The sequence below is a fragment of the Mirounga leonina genome, unplaced genomic scaffold (assembly GCF_011800145.1).
Source record: "Mirounga leonina isolate KUSES-001 unplaced genomic scaffold, KU_Mleo_1.0 Mir_91, whole genome shotgun sequence".
NCBI lineage: Eukaryota > Metazoa > Chordata > Mammalia > Carnivora > Phocidae > Mirounga > Mirounga leonina.
This window is the reverse complement of record NW_023270839.1, coordinates 44854503-44862633: the sequence shown is the minus strand read 5'-3', so window position 1 is coordinate 44862633 and position 8131 is coordinate 44854503. Positions and strand designations below refer to the sequence as shown.

General features: G+C 44.0%; 1 pseudogene; it reads left to right on the top strand.

Annotated features, from left to right (window-relative positions):
• The first annotated feature begins 432 nt into the window (after window positions 1-432).
• On the top strand, window positions 433-1357 carry LOC118003147 (annotated as a pseudogene).
• Window positions 1358-8131: the final 6774 nt, after the last annotated feature.

Below are 8131 nucleotides of genomic sequence, written 5' to 3'. Positions count from 1 at the left end.
ACCCACACTGAAATATGAATTCATTTGTAGGGGCTGGGCAGGAGAACTGGAGGCTGAGAGTGTCCTCACAACTCTTCCCTAAGCAGCGGTGGCTCTTTCCATTCCCTTTAGACTGGAAGGAGCATTATGGTGGCCACATGCTGAATTCATAAGCAGGGGATCTCAAAATGGTTTCATTGGGACTTTAACTGATAGAAGAGCAGCCTTCGTCGGGGGCGGTATAATCTCCCGTGGTGAGACCAAGGTGGGTGCATCTATCCCCTGCTCATTGTGTAAACTTAGGCAAATTTCTTCATCTTTTTATGCTGTTGTTTACTCATCTGGGAAACTGAGTAAAATAATAGTAAACTTCTCGCTTTCCGCGCTATCCAGGGAAGGGTCCATACAGCGTTGTTTCGCATTCCCATTGTAACTTAAAGGGAAACCCTCACAATGTCTGGAGCCCTTGATGTCCTGCAAATGAAGGAGGAGGATGTCCTCAAATTCCTTGTAGCAGGAACCCATTTAGGTGGCACCAACCTTGACTTCCAAATGGAACAGTACATCTACAGAAAGAAAAGTGATGGTATCTACATCATAAATCTGAAGAGAACCTGGGAGAAGCTTCTGCTGGCAGCTCGGGCCATCGTTGCCATTGAAAACCCAGCTGATGTCAGTGTCGTATGGTCCAGGAATAGTGGCCAGCGAGCTGTGCTGAAATTTGCTGTTACTACCGGAGCCACCCCTATTGCCAGCCTCTTCACTCCTGGAACCCTCACCAACCAGATCCAGGCAGCCTTCCGGGAGCCGAGACTTCTGGTGGTTACTGATCCCAGGGCTGACCACCAGCCTCTTACAGAGGCGTCTTATGTTAACCTGCCTACCATTGCTCTGTGTAACACAGACTCTCCTCTGCTCTGTGTGGACATTGCCATCTCTTGCAACAACAAGGGAACTCACTCAGTGGGTCTGATGTGGTGGGTGCTGGCCAGGGAAGTTCTGCGCATGCCTGGCACCATTTCCCATGAACACCCATGGGAGGTCATGCCTGATCTCTACTTCTACAGAGATCCTGAAGAGATTGAAAAGGAAGAGTAGGCCGCTGCTGAACAGGCTGTGACCAAGGAGGAATTTCAGGGTGAATGGACAGCTCCAGCTCCTGAGTTCACTGCTACTCAGCCTGAAGTCGCAGACTGGTCTGAAGGTGTGCAGCGGCCCTCAGTGCCTATTCAGCAGTTCCCTACTGAAGACTGGAGCGCCCAGCTGGCCACTGAAGACCGGTCTGCAGCTCCCACTGCTCAGGCCACTGAATGGGTAGGAACAACCACTGAGTGGTCTTAATCTGCTCTTCTTCCACAAAGGCAAACAAAATGGAAATAGAAATGGAAAAGGTTGATGGAAAATAACCAGTTTGTAAATAAAATAAAAATAAAATAAAATAAAATAATAGTAAACTTCTCATAGGGTTGCTTGAGAGTTAAATGAGACAAGGCATGCAAAGCCCTCATCACAGTATCTGGCACACAATAAATACTCTATGAATTCTAGCTACTATAATTTCTCACTCATTCAACAAATTTTATTGAGTCTCTTCCATGTGTCAGATCCTATTTCAGGCATCAGTGATATATCAGTGACCAAACAGACTCAACTCTTGCCAAGAAATATATATTCTATTGCCTTAGAGACCGACAACAAACAAGTAAGCACATGAATAACCATTATAATATCAGGTAATAAGTGCTTGAGATCTGCAAAGATCTGCAAAGCATTCTAGGCAGTGGGTAGAGGAAATATAAACATCATGAGGTGAGAATAAAGTTAGTGGGTTGAGAAAAAGCATGAAGGTCGGTGTGATGAGAATGGTGAGCAAGAGAGAAGGTGAGAGGGAGAGGCAGCTGTGGTAAGGAATCTGGATTTCATTCTAAGTTTTGAGTAGGGTTTGACATGATTTCATTTGTGCTTTTAAAATATCTCCCTGGGGCGCCTGGGTGGCTCAGTTGGTTAGTCGTCTGCTTTGGGCTCAGGTCATGATCCCAGGGTCCTGGGATCAAGCCCAGCATCGGGCTCCCTGCTCAGTGGGGAGTCTGCTTCTCCCTCGTTCTCTCTGCCCCCAACCCCGCTTGTACTCTCTCTCTTTCTAATAATTAAATAAAATCTTAAAAAAAAAAATATCTCCTGGCTGGCCATGGAGAGAATAGACTGGGGGAGGGATAGCAACCGAGAATGCAGAGGGATGAACTCTGAGGCTAGTGGAGTAGGTCCAGAGGGAGATGGCTGTGGTTCTGATGGGTGACAATAGTAAAGATCAAAATATGTAAAGATATTGAATTTGGCTTAAATTTTGCAGATGGAGCCAACCACACTTACTGATGGTTTGGATATGGAGTGTCGGACAAAAAGAAAATTCAGTTACAGTGGATAGGCTTGGAGTCTGAGTATCTGAGTAAGTGGTGGTGCCCTTGATTTAGAGAGAGGGGCAAACTAGAAAAGACAGGTATGAGGAGGGGGCCTTGCAGGAATTGGAAGGAAATGTTTGGGTATGGTTAAGAGACTGGGTAAGATCACCTGAAGAGTGAGAGAAGATAAAGAACAAGTCTGAAGACTGAGCCCTTGAACACCCCAACACTGAGAGGGAAAGAAGAGGAGAAGAAACCAGCAAATGGCATGAAGGAGTGACCAGTGAGTAGGAGGAAAGCCAGGGGAATGGGCTATTCCAAAATTCAACCAAAGAAAGGGTCTCCAGAAGAAGGATATGACTTACTGTGATAAATGCTAATAAGAGGTCAACTGATGTGAAGGGGTGACGTGACCAGTATATTTAGCAGGATGAGAGTTTTTGATGACTTGAAACTTCTAGTTTCAGTATTACTATCGAGACTATAGCCTGACTGATAAGGGTCAAAGAAAGAACAGGAAGAGAGGAAGTAAAGCTAGTAGCAACAGCTGTTTTGAGGAGTTTTACTATAAAGAGAGCAAAATAAAGTAATAGATAAAGGAGGAATTGGAGGTCAAGGAGAGATTTATTTTTAAATATAAGGAGGGATGTTACAACATATTGGTATGCCAATGGGATGATCCACTAGAAATGGAAAAATCAATGATACAAAAGAAAGATGCAAAGTCCTTGAATGGGAAAAAGAGATAAGAACCTGTGCATAAGTGGTGGGGTTCCTGAACAGAGGCAGTGACAGGTCATCCTTTGTAACAGGAAGAAATGCAAAGGCTAGAAATACAGCTGCATGAAATATTCCTGGGTGCTTAGGGCAACTGCTTCTTTTTTCTAGAAAATTTCCCCAAATACAACTTAAGCAACTATTAAATGGCTCAGCTGGGGCTGTAGGTTTTGTGCTGCCTGCCAAGCAATGATTTGGGGTTCACAGCCAATCCCAAGCAGTAAAAGCAGAGGACATGAGGTCAGAGAACACATTTTTTTCCCATCCTTGCAGGCCTTCAATAAATGTTGGATTGACTTGAATTATGAGAAATTAAAATTCATTCATTGAAGACCTGCTTAAAAGATACTTACAGATGGTGCAGAAAGCCATTTTTCTGAGGAATTAATACAGCTTGTGCAGTCCTCTGAGCAAATCTGTCTGCAGATGGAAAATGTGGAAGGATGGACCCCTCCACCATGGAGAACTGGGACTGGTTCACCAACCTGACCTCTGTTCAAAAATATGGCATCCTTTTGGTTAGTATCCAAAATATATGAAGAACTTCTACAACTCGACACCCAAAAAACAAATAATCAAATTTAAAAATGGGCAGAAGACAGGAACAGCCATCTTCTTCCAAAGAAGACATACAGATGGCCAACTGACACATGAAAAGATGCTCAACATCACTCATCATCAGGGAAACGCAAATCAAAACTACAATGAGATATCACCTTACACCTGGTTAAATCAACAGCACAAGAAACATCAAGTGTTGGTGAGGATGTGGAGAAATAGGAACCTTTGGGCACTATTGGTAGGAATGCAAATTGGTGCAGCCACTATGAAAAAGAGTATGGAGGGTCCTCAAAAAATTAGAAATAGAACGACCCCGTGTTCCAGTAATTGCACTACTGGGCATTTACCCAAAGAATACAAAAACACTAATTTGAAAGGATATATGCACCCCTACGTTGACTGCAGCATTATTTACAATAGCCAAGATACGGAAGCAGCCCAAGGGTCCATCGATAGATGAATAAAGAAGATATGGTATATATATTTGCAATGGAATATTATTTGCCCATAAAAAAGAATGAAAATCTTGCCATTTGCAGCAACATGGATGGATCTAGACAGTATAATGCTGAGCGAATAAGTCAGAGAAAGACAAATAGCATATGATTGCATTTATATGTAGAATTTAAAAAACAAAACAAAGGAACAAAGGGGAAAAAAAGAGAAGGACAAACCAAGGAACAGACTTTTAACTACAGAGAACAAACTGATGGTTACCAGAGGGGAGGTGGGTGGGGAATGGGTGACATAAGTGATGGAAATTAAAGAGTACACTTGTCATGATGAGCACTGAGTAAAGTACAGAACTGTTGAATCACTATATTGTACACCTGAAACTAACACTATATGTTACCTACTCTGGAATTAAAATTTTTTAAAACTTTAAAAAATTGAAGCAAACATTTTGGTAATGAAATCGCCACAGGTTGGAACATTTGATGATCATAACGATGTTTGTATTAAAAAAATATAGCATCTCTTTAGTCTCACTTACCAATCTTAATGTGTTAGATTGCAACCTCCCTGAAAAAAGAGGCCAGGTCTTAGTCAATACTCTATGGCTTCCCCCAACCACCCAGGTGTGTAGCCAATGTGTATCAGTGGACATGATGGGGCCTGCTGCTCACAGTCATTTGAGATAAAGAGCAGATCCCCTGGATATGAAAGGAGACCCTTGTCACATCATGTTCTCTTAAAAGCTTCTAATTGAAACCCAAAGCGTATACCCCAAATACCTCTGATAAAGAGACTTCTGAGGTTAACAAGGAGAAACAGCTTCCATATAGGAAAGTCTGGAGTTCTAGTATATTTCCCTGGTCACCTAGCACTTCCTGCAGTGGTAATTATGAGATTTTCTTACTAAACTCATCATGTTGGGAAAGTGGGCAATACTTTACCCAAAAGTTTTACTGTCAGCCTATCCATCATGCTGAAGCAGAACATTCACTTTGAATCTGAAGCCGCTTACAACAACGCACCTATAGCAACTTATGAGGGTCCACACAAGGTCAACAATCATGAATGGTCCCTTAATCCAGTGGGATGACAAGCCCATAGGATTTCCTGGTCCCTTGGGAGCTGCCTCATCCATAGACACTGTCTCCTTCCTTCTCCCACCATTCCCATGGGTCCTGTTGCCACTTACATACTCTCCTCCCTTATTCCCTTCACCTCCATACCCAGGAGTCCCACTCCTCTTTGGCCCTCTATGATGGCTGTCAGACCCATGGGCTATTTTCTCTCAAGGATGAGCTAATGAGGGCTAGCAAATTTAGAAAACCAGCCCTCAGAGTCAAAGGTCCACAACATAAGTGAATCCTCCATACTTCCAAGAATTACCTCCTATGTACTTCCCAAGCCCCCTTCTCATATCCCCATGGGTGTATGCTATGAGTGCAGAAGGGGTGAGACTGGAGAAACAGACCTGTCCCACCAGGGAAACCTCCACATATGAGTGGCTATATGGGAACCCAGAATTGGGTGCATGACAAGTTGCTTTCTATGACCCTGAACAGCATATACAAACTCTCTTTTCTCTATGGGATGTCCAAAGAGGGCACCAGCCATCAAAGCAATTCTGCATACAAGCTGGTAACTGAGCTGGGGCAAAGGACCATGAGTGAGGAGTGCCCCCAAACTTGGATCAAGTTGCTCTTCAAGAGCCAAGTCAACACATCAGGTTAGAGACAGATATTGCCATCTTACAGAAGGTGAAGCCCACAGGCCAGAGCAAGATTCTGTATAAGTTACCTGATTACATTAGCATATCTAAAGAAGGAAAGTGTGGAAACCAAGTAGAAGTAAGTCAACTTGGAATCTAGAAAAACCTCCGTGAGAAAGGCACACTTGAAAAGTGCACATCCATGCCTTGCTGAGGGAGTCTGTCCTGAACATAACCTGTGGCCAGTTCCTCATGATCACCCTCCTGCTGGTGTAGGAGGTGAACTGCAAGCAGCGAGGGAGTTCCCAGCATCAACCATTGATAGACCCAAATACTCCTTGTCTCTGATCTGCCTCTACCCCAGGACAAGTAAATCAAGACTGAGAGTGCTGTGCACACAGGAGGGAAGGTCTAAGTACAGGGACGTAATTACTCTTGTGAAATGAGGTATGGGACAAGACCAGTAGGGGTCATCAAAAACAGGGTCAACAAAACTATCCAGACTGGAATCAACACCTTCCTTTAACCCCACCTGGTTAAAGAACTTTTTCAATTATTTAGTGCAGGGGAATCCGGTCATAATTTTTAGAACCCCACCCTGTCTCAGATAGTGGTTTAGTGTTCTGTCAGAGTCCTCAAGATCACCTCTAGGGTCAGCAATTTGCTAGAGGGACTCAGAGGACTCAGCATATGGTTTCATTCACAACACACTCGTGGGATTTATTACAGTGAAGGGCCATGGAGGAAAATCAGCAAAGGGAAAAGGCTGTGGAGAGAAATCTGGAGGAAACCAGGTGTAAGCTTTCAAAAGTCCTCTCTCAGCAGTCACACAGGACCAGCTCAATTCCTCCAGCAATGAGTTCTAGCAACACATATGAAGTGCTGTCTATCAGGGAAGCTCATTAGAAACTCAGCGTCTAAGGTTTGTATTGGAGACTGGTCATATCAGTACCCAACCGTACTAAAATTCCAGACTCCCAGAAGGAAACCAGGTGTTCAGCAGAAACCACCACTGTATAAATAGGATAGGTACAGTGAGCTACCCTTATCATTTAGGGAAAGCTTTAGATCCATTCAAAAGACAGTTTACTGGCCAAGTTTCCACACCAGCCAAGGGCCAACCTTGTAAGCAGGCAAGCAACCTTGCAACCTTGCTCTTTCTAAGGAGAGCAGTCTCAGGCCTGCTGTGTTAACTCTCCTGCACAGATGTATATAATCAAAGAGGTCATCCATAGAGTAACCATATAAAGTTCTCATTCAAGAGGATAGGTTCAAAAAAAAGATTATAGGTTCAAATGTCATCAACCATTCCTTTGCTACCTTCTTAAAGTCCTCGGATAGAGCACTCCTCCGATATTGATGTGGACATATTTTTCTACCAGGAGAACCCCGTGTGCTGTTGCCGTCAAGATTCTAGGGCTTCAAGTTGGCAAAACAGAACATTCCCGCAGCCAATCCACCCACACCCCTGCCTTCTACCCCACCATGCACTGCGGACCCTTACTGAATCAAGCTTTAAAGGAGCCCATTTGACTTGGAGTGCGAAATATTGTCACAGACCATCCCCAAACCAAAATGTCCCAGCCTGGTAGTCCCAAGTCCTGGTTCCCAGACCTGGAGAGAGTCACACTCTTCACCCTGGAGAACTGTCTCAGGGACTCTCCTGGGGACAGCACCCAGTGAAGCTCAGGAAGGAGCCCTTCATTCTGAGCCACATAAAAGTGTCTTCGCACAGCTTTCTCCTTTCTCCATGCATCAGTCTCTACACCCACATTCTTCCACAGCCACATTATTTACTTATTTTTGCCTTTCTGAAGCAAGTTATTACCTTGGCTCAGGCTAGGTCACAGTAAATTTTTCTTTAGACGGTGTCTCAAATATCCTGTGATCTATGAACTCAACTACCCTGAAGTCAACCTTGAATCCACGCAATGGTAATGACTCAATTGCTCTTAGACCCAAGGAAATCCTAATCCCCAGGCTCATTTCACACAGTAACGACTTTGCCCAGTTTATTTTTCTTTTCTTTTTCAAAGGACAGAGTTTAGGGAAGCAGTGAGAAGAGATTAGCCCTCTAAAGTCTACAGGCTCAATCAGTCCATTCATCAAAGCCAGGTTTGGGTGCCTCTCCACACCCAGAACGTTATCCCAATAGGAATTCCCCTTCTGGTTTTTGTTTCCTTCCAAATTTAGAATCTGGGCTGTCTGTGTGTGAGGCTGGGGGTGTTTCAGGACAAATGACATCATGTAGACC